The sequence below is a fragment of the Ixodes scapularis genome, unplaced genomic scaffold, assembly GCF_016920785.2.
Source record: "Ixodes scapularis isolate PalLabHiFi unplaced genomic scaffold, ASM1692078v2 PGA_scaffold3__209_contigs__length_174095766, whole genome shotgun sequence".
NCBI classification, from domain to species: Eukaryota; Metazoa; Arthropoda; class Arachnida; order Ixodida; family Ixodidae; genus Ixodes; species Ixodes scapularis.
Window position 1 is genome coordinate 158,479,335 of NW_024609868.1, and position 14,717 is coordinate 158,494,051.

General features: G+C 47.7%; 1 pseudogene; it reads right to left on the reverse strand.

The window, feature by feature from the left end:
- Positions 1 to 8,601: 8,601 nt before the first annotated feature.
- On the reverse strand, positions 8,602 to 9,319 carry LOC121837347 (annotated as a pseudogene).
- Positions 9,320 to 14,717: the final 5,398 nt, after the last annotated feature.

The following is a 14,717-nucleotide window of genomic DNA, read 5'->3' on the forward strand; positions in this document are numbered from 1 at the left end:
CAACCACTCATCACTCAATGGGCCAAATTCGCTACACAAACCTGAGTTTCAGGAATCTACGATAGTATTCATTCTTTTGAAGGTTACTTATGATAACGTAATAAAATTTTGTACGGCCCTTGCATTTTTCCTTTAGAGCGCCTGGAGATGTTTCATAAGATCCAGAAATATTACCGTTTTGACTGTTTTAGCGCGTTTTGGGGATTTTTTGAAAATACAATTATTTAGAAGACATACGTAACAAAACGCTTGGCCGTGCGTACTAGGGGTACCTCTCATCTTAATTTTAAAACCACGACAAGAAAGCAAAATATTGTTGTATATGCGTATTTGTGTAAATAATATCACGCTGTTAATTTTATTTCCATCTTGTTAAACGAGATGGCGACACTAGTACTAAATGCCTTAAACCGGGGATATTCTTGCTGTTTTTTTTCTCTCGAGCTCGAATTCGACCGCGATGTCTCGTTGCTCGTGGATCGGTAGCACGTGTAGCGAAAGCTCGCGCTGTAAAGCTTACTGTTCGTGGATTCAATCCACCGCCTCTGTCCGTTTGGATCTGGATGAACATCGTACCGGCGTGCTGTCATGTATCACTATTGCGTAATGCACGTTAAAGACGTCAGACAAGGAGCGGCATACTGCACTGTTTTTCATCTCCAACTGAGACACCAGGGGCCGCTTGCTCGAAAGAGTTGAGACACAACTTGAGACAGTCTCAGCCGAGACCGAACGTGAGCCACTTGCTCGAAACGAAACTAAGTCTGGACTTGAGACTGAAACCGAGTCTCTGACTCAAGTTGTGTCTCAAGCCGGGAGACAGCCCCGTAGCAAATTAGCTGGCGGCCGATTTAAGACCCAAACTGAGACCCAAACGGAGACCCAAACTGAGACAGTCTCAGAGGTTAGCCACTTGCTCGAAACGAAACTTAGTCTGGACTTGAGACCAAAACCGAGTCTCTGACTCAACTCTAGTCTCAGATCTTGAGACAGTAACCGAGGAGGCTCACTGGCGGTCTCAGAGTAAACAAAATGTCGGACGTGGCCACAAGAGACCGGCTCCAAACAATCTTCGCCGCATGAATGCACTCCGCGGCACCGTCGGACCGTGTTTTCCAGGACCGATTTCGCCCCCTCGACACCTTCGACGTTTCTGACGAGGTTTCGGTTTCGCCTTCGCCGCGACAGCAACATGCGCATCACCGGAGTCTTGGAGGTGAGAAAACAGTCTTATTTCTAACGTTCCTCTTCGACTATATGTTACATTTATTAAGCGGCCAGCTGCGAAGTAATTTTGGAGCAATCGAGACTTTTGTTTTCGTCAGTTAAAAGCCCCTTATGGTCAACATGCAGCGCCGTCACTGCGTCCTCAAAACGTTGTGTAGTGGTCCTTCCCCAAGCTCACTCTATTTTTATTGTCTTTGGTGTGGCACGGTCTTTCGTATCACGGTGAGTTCCTCATTACGAAAACAGTTTTGAAATAACGAGTTTCACAACTTGTCAGTGGAAACAGCTGGTGGATACTTGAGTGAGTTTTGAAAAGGAGCAGACTCTTCAAAACGGTAGCGAATGACATGTATTGATCATATCTCGCGGCAAGCTTCGTTCTTTTGAGGACTATGTCGGCAATGAAAACTGCTATAGTATTCAACTGACGGTGTAAACCATGTTTCCTCCTTCGGGTGGTCAACAGCAGCGGAACTCCCCGAACTGCAGCAGAAGTTTTACGTCATGGGCGGCTTTCCGGGCGTCGTGGGAGTCATCGACGTCACCCACGTTCGGATCCAAGGGCCGCCGTGCACGAGGAACTGTTCGTCAACAAGCACTACGGTCACTCTATCAACTTGCAGCTGATTGTGGACGCGCGCTCGAGGATCCTGAATGTGGTGCCATGTGACCCGGAAGCATCCACGATTCCTACGTGCTGTCGCAGAGCAGTGACGGGGAGAACGTCGCGACGGGCGCGTACGGCGGCCTGACCATTGCGGCTACCCGTGCAGGGCGTGGGTGATAGCGCCTTTCCGATCGCCGACTGCGCCAGTGGAGTGTGCGTACAACCAGGCTTACGGAACAACACGGTTTGTAATCGAAAGGTTGGTGTTATGGAGAGCTGCTTTCAGAAAAACTGTGTCTGTGAGATGTCTCAGAGCTACCTTTTTCTAAAGCGCAAAGGGCACACTGCGCATTGAATAGCCAGGCTATGAACAAACCGGTTTATGTGCACAGTGTATCCTAAGATAGCCACCATGCCAGGTTGTAGATAAAATTTGATTGTAGACAGACTGCACCGAATGGCAAACAGCAGCAGTATCATGGGGCCTGGCAAAAGAACTGCTGAGTACAGTTGTATCGAGCATCACAATAAGTGGAGTGAAGGGTTCTGTTTGTTGTTGTAACCCCACAGACAATGAGCTGAAACACCCGATCCTGACTTCTCTGTGTCCATGATCTTCACAGGTCCTATTACCTCAGTTTGTTAGATTTATAGCTTTTGGGTACATCACGCTGTTTTCTGTTCTAAAGGGTGCGGTACGTTCCGAGTATCTTAATTTTGCGCCTCCGCCAATGAGCTTTCGACTTTTGCTGGTAAGAAATAATTGCAAACTTAGAAGCGTGACCATATTAAGAGACACTCTGCGTTTCTTACGCTGTCGGACACGATAATGACGACGTTAATTTTTCTGATGCCAATGTGGGGTCAACTTTCTGTGGAAATACAGATACAGAGTCAAAGCATGCCATTTCGCTGCGTAGCTAAATATAGTTCAACCAAAATAATTTGCTGGGTGTAACTTCAGCACTTTAAAAAAAACTCTTATTGTTCTTTTTAGCCTTGTTTCCGAAACATTGCTATGATATTAGTGTGATTGTGTTAAACATCTTTTTTCTTTTTTAACTCCTTTGGGTTTTCTTTGTTTGTTTGCCGCAGGTTTTCTGTAATCCATTACATCATAACTGGGTTGGGAAAAGGCGAAGACTACGGTCTAAGAAAACCAATCAGCAGGTTGGGAAGAGAGACTTGACTCACTAGGTGCGTGCAGTGCTATCAGAGAGATAGACGAAAAAGAGAAGAATGCCGCTTTTGGGACAATTTTGAGTTACAGGTTAAGTTTCAGGGGAGGGAAAGCAACTTCCCAAGTTCCTCCTTCCCCACTTCTTCAACTGCTTGGGTTACGCTTTGCCTTTGTCACCGATTGGCTGGAGGGGACCATATCACTTGCTTTTTGCCAAGTGACGGTGAGACAGTATAGTTTCCTGTTCAACAAACATGGTGTCTTTCTCTTGTGCAATGGGCAGGGGTGTGGATTGAGCTACGAGCTTTGAACTCAGGGTCCCTGGGTTCTGCATTGCGAGTTTTTGCTATACAATTTCCGGACTGTAATACGCCACTGACCCTCCCTAGAGCCAACAGTAATTGAATGGTATCCAAATATGATTTCGCTTTGTGCCGTAGCTTGTGCGTGTTCCTATTTTGGTGTATTGTGCAGACACTGTGATTTTCCAGCACCAGAAGAGTTAATATATCAATAACCTCAAAACTGCAGTGCCAGTGAACTTCACGGCACGGAACTTCACGGCATTCACGGCACGACACAAATACTAAACGCATTGACGCTGCCTGCATGCCACTCGGCGGTGAAGTCTCAAAAAGCCTGTACAAATGCAATGGTGCGGAAGGCAAACATTTTGCTTGAGGTGTGGCCGTGGCAGGTGTTTTTGTGGTTATGATGTTCGCTTTTAATTGGCCAAGTGTGTAAAAGTTGTTGCAACCTTTCTATGAAGCCATCATTTCTTTAGTCTTGCATGCTGCCAAACAAACTAATGAAGTGGAAGGTTTGTGCATGCTAGAAACTAAAGGTGGGGGCATTGAAGAGGACTAAGAAAAATATTTTAATATATTTACAATCCCCCCCCCCCTTTTTTTATGGGTTTTCTTGTTGAGCAGCCTGCCCTAGCAGGGCTAAGACTTTTTTTTTTTTTCACTGTTCTCCATAAAAAATAGCCGCAATCTGTGTCTCCCTTGTTGCTTTGTGCTCTGCTTGTGCCATTCTGAGCTCCTCGAGGGCTGTATTTAGCCAAGGAAAGACACATTTTCATTTGAGTGGCATGTTTTCCGCCTGTTGCGCAAACAGGTATTTATAATACTGCCTGTCTGCAGCCTGCAGGTGGTATGCTGGGCCTCCAAGCTGGTTCTGGACAACACGGTCCTGGTCAGCGTAGGCCTGATGGTGGTGGTCGCCCTTCCAACGGCAGCAGTGCTGCCTCAGGCTGAAGGGGCGCCTCATCCTCGTCCAATTGCCAGTCCAAAGGCTGGTAATCTTTCGTTCCCCAGACTTCGGCATCTTGAGGAAAATGACCCCGGGGGCCACAAAGACCTTGTGGCCGAAGGCCCAACCTTTCGGGCCAACCACGTTAGTTGCTGGCCGCACATTGACTGGTGCTTTGCTAACCCTGAGTACAATCCACAATAATGTTTTTAGTGTCACCCCTGTACATAGTTCGAGCGCACTCTTATTTGTTTTTCAGGAAATTGTTTTGTGTGCATGTGGATCAAGCTCGATCGCTCAGCTCTCAACCGTTGTGGCTCTTGGTTTTGAAAGTAGCTAGGCTTCAGCGGAACCAGTCTACGGTGTAAAAATCGAACCCGGTCGTAGCTGTTGCGGCTATTATTTCTGAAAGTAGCTTGGTTCGTGTAGAGCCAGTCTGCAGTGTGTTTGTCAAGCCCGATCGTAGCTGTTGTGGCTATTAGTTGTGAAAGTCGCTGGGCTCGAATAGAGCCAGTCTATGGTGTGCAGGTCAAGCGCAATCTTAGCTGTTGCATCTATTTTTTGTGAAAATAGCTTGCTTCAATTTGGGCCAGTGCGCAGTGTTGATGCAGGCCACCCGATTTTCTGGTTGCTTGTCCCTGTGCTTCTTTCCAGTGATAAAAAGAATACCATGCTAAGTAGCAGGTGTGCTCAGGGTGATACCAAGTTTAGTGAGTGTATGCCGGTCGGTGCTTAATAGATGGTACTAGCTTACTGCTCAATATGTGCAAGCAGAGGATGACTTCTTATTAATTGTGTTCCAAAAAAAAAAAAAATGAGACGTTTACAATTTCCTGTAATGCCGAATAAGAATGCAGCTCTTGAGGAGGGTGCGGAGAGGAGGGTATTGTTCGTTTACCTTAAGTGCGCAGAGTGACCACATTTCTGGGACGTGGATCGAGTGGATTTGGGGATGAAGAAACGACATACAGCTGCCGAGCTGCCATCTTGTTTATCAGGCGGGAAGAGAGGGGAAAAATAGAAACAATAGTGGAACGGCTGCACGACCTTAGCGCTGGATTCGTGGTGCCATCTGGTAACGGTCCATTACACTACCAACACTCCCCCTTAATGGACTGTCGCCACGTCCACGTTCTTGACACCGAAACGTTCACAATGCTTGAGGGTCAGCCTTCCATTCAAGGCCTTGGTGAAGAGGTCTGCAGAGTTACTCGACGATTTGTTGTACTGGAGTTGCAGCTTTCCTTCTTCCACCTTTTCTCTCAGGAAGAAGTGCTTCAGATCAATGTGCTTGCTTCTCTCCGACGTGACTTGATTTTTCGCCAGCGCAATTGCACCCTGGTTGTCTACCAACAAGACCTGTGGTTCCTGTAGAAACTCGTGCACACCAAGCTCCTTCATGCAGTTCTCTAGCCACATAACTTCCTTTGTAGCATGACACATGGTCATATACTCTGCTTCGACGGTTGACAGTGCAGTACTTTGTTGTTTCCTGCTGCTCCAGGAAATTGCAGCGCCGGCTAGCGTCAACACATAACCATTGAATGACTTCCTGTCAGCCTTGTCATTAGCCCAGTCTGCCTCGCAAAAGACCTGCACACACTTCCCAGTTCTTTGGTAGATTAGTGCACAATTCTTCGTCTGCTTCACATAGCGAAGGATGTGCTTTATGCCACTCCAGTTCTCTTCTGTGGGATGTTCGTTTAACTGACTCACGTAAGTGGTGGCAAAAGCCATGTCCGGTCTTGTTCCTCCAACAAGGTAAAGCAACGCACCAATTGCCTGTCTGTACTTGCGCGGCAGGTCTTCTCTCATTCGGTCGTTGCTCTCTCCTCTTTGGTACTTGCTTCCAGGATCCAAAAGAGATGATGCTGCCTTAGCATCTGCCTTGCCTTGATCAGACGGCATAGACCGTCTGATCGAGGGTCAGTTTTCCATCCCTTTCTCTTTTCATTCATATGGAAACGATGTGGCTGGCTTCCCCCAGGTCTTTTGCGTCCAACTCGCTTCCTCCTCTTCTGCGATGATCAAGAGGTCATCAACGTAGACTCCTACAATGAGCTTCTTCTCTTTGCTGACATATAAACAGGGGTCTGCTTTCGATCTTGTCATCCCCTGCAACTTCAGCAGTTTGTCCAAGGTGAGATTCTACTCCCTTCCAGACTGTCGCAGTCCATACAAGCTCTTCTTTAGAAGGCAGACTTCATCCTTCTTGCAACGCCGAAAGGCTGCGGTTGTTCCAAGTAGACGGTCTCCTTCAGTGTACCGTTCAAGTATGCTGCCGTGATTTCAACCTGGTGGATCTTCCAATTTCTCTCGACTGCTATGCCTAGCAGCGTCCTGATGGACTTCAGCTTGACAACTGGAGAGAAGGTCTCCTTGTAGTCGGTTCCTTCCACCTGGGAGTATCCGCACGCTACTAACCGTGCCTTGTACCTCTCCAAGTCACCATTCTCGTCGTATTTCTTGCGGATTACCCACTTGCACTTTACGACCTGTCTCTCCTTCGGTCGTGGCACCAGTTCCCATGTTCCTGAAGCTTCAAGGCTGTTCAGTTCACTCTGTATAGCTGCTTTCCATCTCTCTTTGTCTGATGCAGAAAAGGCTTCGTGTAGAGTTTCTGGATCTTCCCGGTTGTTTTGCTTGGCTATGCAGGAGCCGTGACATCCACTTTGACGTGGTCCCTTCTTTGCCAGTCTCGCCAACCTTCTGTATGCTTGCGTACCACAATCTGTCACGTTGGATATCTGCTGTGTAGCTCCGTTGTCGTCTTCATCAGCTGATGATCTAACTTCTTCGGCATTGTTGTGGCCAGTATCATTTCGATCTGAACCACCAACCTCACGTGACCCGCTCCAGCTGTCTTCTACTTGAAAAATGATTGTGCCCTCGGTGTCGTCACATACATCAACGTCAGTGCTTGGAGCCTGGGCAAGCTTGCACGGGAAGGAGTCTCCTTCGAAGGTGACGTCTCGACTCACAAAGAAGCGGTCTTCTTTCTGGTTCCACAGCTTGTACCCCTTCACTCCTTCTGGGTAGCCGACCAGTTTGCACTCCTCTGCTTTCGGGTCCAACTTGCTTCCCTTGCATCGTCTGTTTCGCAGACTCCATGTTCTGCATCCGAACACTCTTAGGTGGTCTAGTTTCACTTCTCCCCCTGTCCACAGAGCTTCTGGTGACTCTCCTTTGACTGCTTTCGATGAACACTTGTTCCTGATGATGTGACTTGCAGTGACAACGGCGTCAGCCCAAAGTTCTTTGGGGACGCCTGACTGGATGAGGAGACACCTCGTCATGTCAAGCAGAGTTTGGTTCATTCTCTCGGCAACTCTATTCTGCTCAGGTATGCCAGGAATGGTGAGCCGACGCTTTATGCCATGCTTGGCCAGGTACTCATCAAACTCTTTGCTTGTGTACTCTCCTCCATTGTCACTACGCAAAGTCTTCACCTTCGTGTTGTGGAGAATCTCGACCATTCGTCTGTACTGGTCGAATCTGTCCAGCACTTCATTCTTCGTCTTCATTGGGTGCACTACAGTGAATCTGGAGTAGTCATCAATGGATGTGACAAAGTAGTTCGACCCCCCCTTCGAGGCAGGTGTGATCTTTCCAACTACATCCGAGTGAACCAGCTCCAGTGGGGCCTTAGCCTTTGTTCCACCCTTCTTCGGAAGCTGCTTTTCTTCAATTTGCCGAGTGCACATGTCGAGCACTTTGCATCTTGACTGCTTCTACCACTTTGGCAAAGTTTTTCGACAGCTTCATGGTGGAGATGACCGAGTCGTCGATGCCACAGGGCGACGTCTGTCGCCTTTGCTAACTTCAATGTTGCAAGCGACTTACTCTCAGTGTACAATTTACCATCGCGCTTGGCTACGACAATAAGGTCACCATTTGCTTCAATCACTTTAGCTTTTCCGTTGCTGAAAGTCACGCTCAGTCGACGTTCCTCAATCTTCCCAACTGACAAGAGGTTACCGTCTAAGCTTGGTACGTAGAGGACATCTTGGAGCTCGACGACAGTGCCACCGCAGTCTTTCGAAAGTTCAATCTTTACCTGTCCTCTCCCGACGACTTCCATGACCTCCTTATTTGCTGCCTCAACAGTCGAACAGCAGGGCTTGAAAGTGGTGAATTTGGCTCTGTTTGACGTCATGTGGTCAATTGCTCCACTGCCAAGGTACCAGATGTGTGACCCTGAGGAACTTCCACCTCTGGCACAGAGCGCCTTCTTCGGTTCACTGGAATTTCGTCTTCTCTTTGAGCCGCATCCTTCGTCATCGGGACCCTCCTTGCATTCCCTGGCAATGTGTCCAAATTTTCCGCACCGAACTCATTGTTTCGGTTCAAAGCAGCTTGTACCAGTGCCAGTTGCTGCTTTCCTTGAAAAATGTTCTTGCCCGTTACGTTTGTGGAGCTGACTGCTCCTCATAATGGCTTGTTCTTTGTCATGAGGGCCTTGTTTTCTTCACTCTCATTTAGTTTGTCTTTTTCACGTTTGACTTGGCGCTTTTCTTCTACCAGCAGCCTTGCTTTCACCTTCTTCGTCGTGAGCGTTTTTCGTCTTGCTCAAGATTTAGGATAAGTGATTCATACGTTTCTGGCAAGCCCATCAGCATCACCAGTGCCACTTCCCTGTCAGTGAAGGCGTATCCTGCCGTTTAAAGCTTCCTCTGTAGGTTCATTATTCGATCCAGGTAATCCTTCATGGTTTCATCTGGCTCCATTCTGGTGCTGGAGAAGTCTCCCATCAACTGAAGAGCATGCAGTAGCCCACACTTTAAATGTATCTCTTCCAATGTATTCCAGGCCTCACGAGCTGTCAAACATTCCCCAATGTCGTCCAGGCAGGTGTCTTCCACTACTAGGAACATGAATGTCAAAGCCTTGGTGTTCTTCCTCTCGTCGTTCATCACTTCTCTCCCACCATAGCCAGGCTCCATGGCTTCCCAACAGCTTTTCTGGACGAATGCCGCTCTGGCTAAAATCGCCCACGCATGGTAATTTTCGTTTGAGAGTTTTGGTATTTTGAATTCGTCCAGCGCCGCCATCCTATCGCTTTGCTTTGTCGAGAGCGGTTCGAAGTAGGCTTACAGCGATGAACTTGCGTTGGGTTCTTGTTGCACGTCTTGTGGCACCCAGCGAAGCAGGAACACATGTACAGGTTTGACGACGTCTTCCACGAACCGTCGACGCAGTTCTCCTTCGTTCACTTCTTTGCCGAGAAATTCGTCGCTGGCGTGTCAGTCACTTCTTCCCGACACTTTCATCACTGGCACGCACCGAACCGATGTCAGTACTTCTTTCCGACAGCCACAGGTGTCGCACGATGATCCGTCCTGCTCGGAAAGCGCAAAGCTCACTTCTTACCGACAACTTCGCTGTACCCACGCTTGGTGTGTGTAGACGTCTTCCGAACATAACACCCCATGGAGTCCGCAGCGAGACCGGTGTCCGGCGACGCTCCATCCGTCTGATGAAGAACGCGCCACCTTTTACTTTCTTGACGGGCACACACCGCTTGTCAGTCACTTCGTCCTTGACAGTTTCACTACACTCATGCTCGTCTAATCTTCTTCAGGCATCGGCACGACGTAGCGATGACGGTGTTGCTTGACAGTTTTTTCTTCAATGTGGTCGTACCTTTTCATCACTCATTAAAGGTGACCCCTTTTCCGAAATAATGGTCGATGTGTCGTCCTGGGCCCATAACCTGTTTGTTTATCTTAAGTGCACAGTGTGACCACATTTCTGGGACGCGGATCGAGTGGATTTGGGGATGAAGAAACGACATACAGCTGTCAAGCTGCCATCTTGTTTATCAAGCGGGAAGAGAGGGGGGAAAATGCAAACAGAAGGGGAACGGCTGCACGACCTTAGCGCTGGATTCGTGTCGCCATCCGATAACGGTCCATTACACTACCAACAGGTATGCCCCTCCTCCCCTCCATCCTCCCTCCACCCCTTCCCTCCCCCTCCCTCCTCCCTCATGACCTTCACAAGTGACCTTTCTGACGTCACTCGTGACCCTAGTGACGTCACATGGGATGTCATTATGGGAAACGTCCCAATGTAACGTGCAGTTAGGCCAACACCGACACCACTCACTCCGGAGAGGCACGCCTAAGAGCTGCACTCTAAAAGACATTCTTCATGTGGGCAATGTGCATGTTGCAGGTGCTGTGGAAGCTTGCCGTCAGTATATGTGCTCCGCAGCTGCGAGCTCAGCTATGGCCGCCAGTGAATACTACCTGTAAAATGAGCTAGATGGGTAAAAGCACCTGCACATACATATTTATGTAACAGACTCTCAGCTTTGTGTTTGCACTCGTTTGACTTGGCATCTCAATACAATGGACCCAAAGAAAATGGGTCCCAAAGGAAATGAGGTCCAAGTGTTGTGTTTGTCGCCTTTGGACCTACGGAGATGTAGAGTTTTCGGCATAAAACATCAAATTCATGTTACTGCTTGCCATGTTTCGGCTTTACTTCATAAGCTTCTAGCCTGTGTATTTTGTGGTGATGGTGCAATGGAAACACAATAACCTTTGTATTGTTTGCATTGCTTAACTCCCTTTTAAAATGTACCTTCTAGCACTTGAGCAGTGTACAAGATTAATTCTTCTATTAATAAGTGCAGTGTTTTTTCATTAAAAAATACCGATTTTGACTTTTAACTGAAATGACATGGCTCAATGTTTCAGTGTTCTTGAATGTGCACAGATCCTTCTTGCTTTGGAGAGAACTTGCTGGAATGTTTCCTAGAGTGGGCCCAGTATTTAGTATTTGCATACCCAAGATACAGTTATGAAATCAATGTTAGCTCTGCTAGAACCCCCAATCATGTCAACCTCAAAAGGCTAGACTTGTCTGCATCAAATGGCACATACTGCATTCTAGTATCTTTGTAGAAACAGCAGTAACATGACAGCTCACTGGTCCTGTGCCTGTGGAAGACGGCTCTTTTTACATTTTCTTGGGTCATTGAATTTTGTCCCATTGCAGCAAGTGCATTCATTGTTTTGATTTGTTTGTAATAAAAGTTTTCAATCCAGAACTCTTGACAACTTCTATAATTTAGCCAGGAAAATTAGAAGGGATGTTCAAATCCAGAGCTCTTGACTATTACTATAATTTAACCAGGAAAATAAGAAGTGAAAAAAATTGATTGAGCACATAGAATGTGTGCTTCATTTTTATGTGCAGTAAAGACAAATGTATAACAAACTCGCCCTTGTGGAAAGCGTCAACTCTGCAGCTAAAAAATTTTATGTTCTGCAACTTTTTTTTTTTTTTTTACTTTTTGTGTCGTGCGTAGCATCGGTTGGTCCCGCTAGTGCAGTACGGACAGTATGTGTGATCTCTATGGAACAGATGCCGTGCTTTCTTTTTAGCAACTTTTGTAATCTTGTTAAATTTCTCTCGAATTACGCGTTTTTGTTTCTGCATTTCGTACACCAATTGATACTTTTTATTTTTGCACCAAATTACATTCGTCTTTACCTTTGAAGGGACGTACAGTGTTGTTCCTTTTTCTTAGAAAATGCATCGGCACGAACGGACATTTCTGTGGACACCTTTATTCGGCGTACGCACTCAACGTCGACGATGGTGGTGACAGACAACGCCCAGAACCGCGGCTTGCTGTCGCTTTTCACGTATAACCACAGTTTGCACGAAAAACACGACGCAGTAATTATGAGACTGTCGTCGTTTGTCGCTGTCCAAAACGACCGCGGCGTAGCAGACGACCCCGTGTCACATCCACGTCCGGATTCTTCGTTTTTCTCCGTTTTCCCTAGATTCCCTCTCGAGGCACCGCTCACTCGGTTGTAGGTACCGGACTCAAGTCCTGACTTGGCTGAGACGGTTCCAATTTCGTTTCGAGCAAGCAACTCAACCGGCGTCTTACGTTGGGTCTCAGCTGAGACCCAAGATGAGACCGCCTGAGAAAACAAAATGTCGGACGTGGCTACCACCAGCCACTACGCACCGGCTACAAGTCATTTTTAATGGGTGAATGCTTTTGTTGAAGCGAGTTTAGTCTGCTTCTACGCCATCGACGTCTTCGACAGGAAAGCCTGCCACGACTGTTTCGTTTTCGGTTTGGTGGTTTCGCAATCGCTTGTTTTCCTGTGAGCTTGACTGGTCACCCATGTCCTGATGCAAGTGCTCAGGTAAGAAATAATATCAATAACACCACTGTTTTGTTGTGCTGTTTCGTAAAGGCAAATGTGAATAAGTTTGGCATAATTATAACTTATTTTTGCGGCTCAGTTTCTGACACAAATGCAGCGCCCTCCATTCAAGAATGAACGGAAAGCAAGACGTAGTACGTAGTCTTATTGTTCAGATGATTTTCAACCCGAGCATCACGGAGTTGGCCGAGGTACAGTTCCGAGACAGTCCTTCCTTTGTAAAATGATGTTTTTCGTGTTTAAAAACAGTCGGAAAAACAAACAGTTTCTCAAAATGTCAGCGTCAACTCCCGACGGACGTCATGTTCCAAAACATTTTGGAAGATAGCGAGTAGCTTGATACGTTATAGCAGTGTTTATGAACCTTCGCTAGGAATTGTTATGGCGTGGCTATATATATTTGAATCGAAACTGCACTAGAATTTTTATTGTCTGTCATGAACGAATCTCAGACATATTTCTCCACTTCAGGTGGTCACCAGCAGCGGAGCTCCTCGGAACCAACGCCGGATAAGTAGGTAGTCCTCTTGGTGGTCGGCATATGCTCGCAGATCGTGAGGTGGTCGCCAAGTGGCAAGGAAGCACCCATGACCTCCACATGCTATCGCAGAGCTGTATCAGAGACAACTTCGGAGGAAGAACTTCAAACGGGCTCGTCATCGTGGATGGCGATCGGCTACGATGGCCGTGATTGATCGTGCCGTACCGCTGGGTAGACACGCCAGCGGAGTGCGCATACAACCAGGTGCACAGAAAACTGGAAAAAAAAAAGGTAAGGGTTGTTTTTGAATTAGTTAGGTACAAGTACTAATCATGCTGTCTACGAATATCTCGGGGCCAACTTTTTTTAAACGGTCTGATCATACTGTGCCTGAAATAATGAGGTCGTAACTAACAAACTTTTTTCAGTACACTTCAGGTATAGTCACTGCTAGATCCTGGCCGGTAGATGACGACAAGATACAATTAACTATTTATTAACTCAAGATACAAAGGCTACATGACAACGTGACAGGTTTGTTGGCTGGTGTAGGCCGTTGACTGCATGCTTTGCAATGTTCGCGCGGTGTGGCATGGTCTTCTAGGTTTGGCATCTGTTTCCAGATGGTACCACCACTCAATACACAACACTCCTTCCCCCTAAGTGAACTCTTTCTCGAAGAGCTCGAGCCCCGTCTGATCTCTTCTGCCTGGCCACATCCACATCTTGCACTGGGCCCATCACCAACGTTTGCACTGCGCTGCCTGTATCCGGGTGCCCGGGTGGTTCAGGACGAGCCGCTTGCCGTTCTCCATGGCTGATGCTGTCTGTTGCAACTCTCAATGCACCGCTCCTACACACCGTGTCGACAGAACGTCGCATGATAATGCCCTCCTGGGTGCGGGTTTTGTAGGAAACTGGACCCGTCATTTCAACCACTGTCGCCAGTATCCATGAAGGGCCACTGCTGTAGCTGCATATGAATACTGGGTCTTCTGTTCGAAACATTCGTGACTTCGGTTGGGCTCCTTCGCTGGAATTTTCATCAGCTCCCTTCCTCATGCTCTCAGTCAGGTCTGGGTGCAGTCGGTCAAGTATTGTCTTCGACCTCCTGTTCATCAGCATATCCACTGGGCTCTTGCCTGTCATCATGCATGGTGTTACATGCTCCTGTAGCAGAAAACTGGTCAGATGCTGCCCTCATGTTCCCTTTTACAATATGCTGTAGCGAATCTTTCGTTGTGTGCACCATGCGCTCTGCTTGTCCGTTAGTTGACGGGTGGAAGGGTGCTGACGTGATGTGTCTGATGAGACCGGCTTTCAAGAATGTGCGGAATTCTTCGGAGGTGAACTGAGCCCCGTCATCCGAGACCACGGTGCTGGAGTTGCATTTCATGCGTCTACTGAGGCACGAGGAGGTGCAGGTCGTGACTCTTGGCATGCCATGCACTTGATCACATGCTCTTCTATGCTTCTGTCCATCTTGGGCCACCACACATAGCTGCGAGCCAGAGCCTTCATTTGTTCGATGCCAGGATGTCCGACATGGAGGGCCTCCAGCAACACCTTCCGGCCTTCTGGGGGAATTACGACCCTGTTCCCCCAAAGTATACATCCTTTGTGAACCGGCATCTCATGTTGTCGAATCTTGAATGGCTGGAAATTTGCCTCAAGGCCGCCTGGCAGCTAACCCTTCAGAGCCCAGTTGAGAACCCTTCAAACGGTGTTCTTTGCTGTCATTTGTGCGCCGTCCTTGGCGTGGAGCGGTGG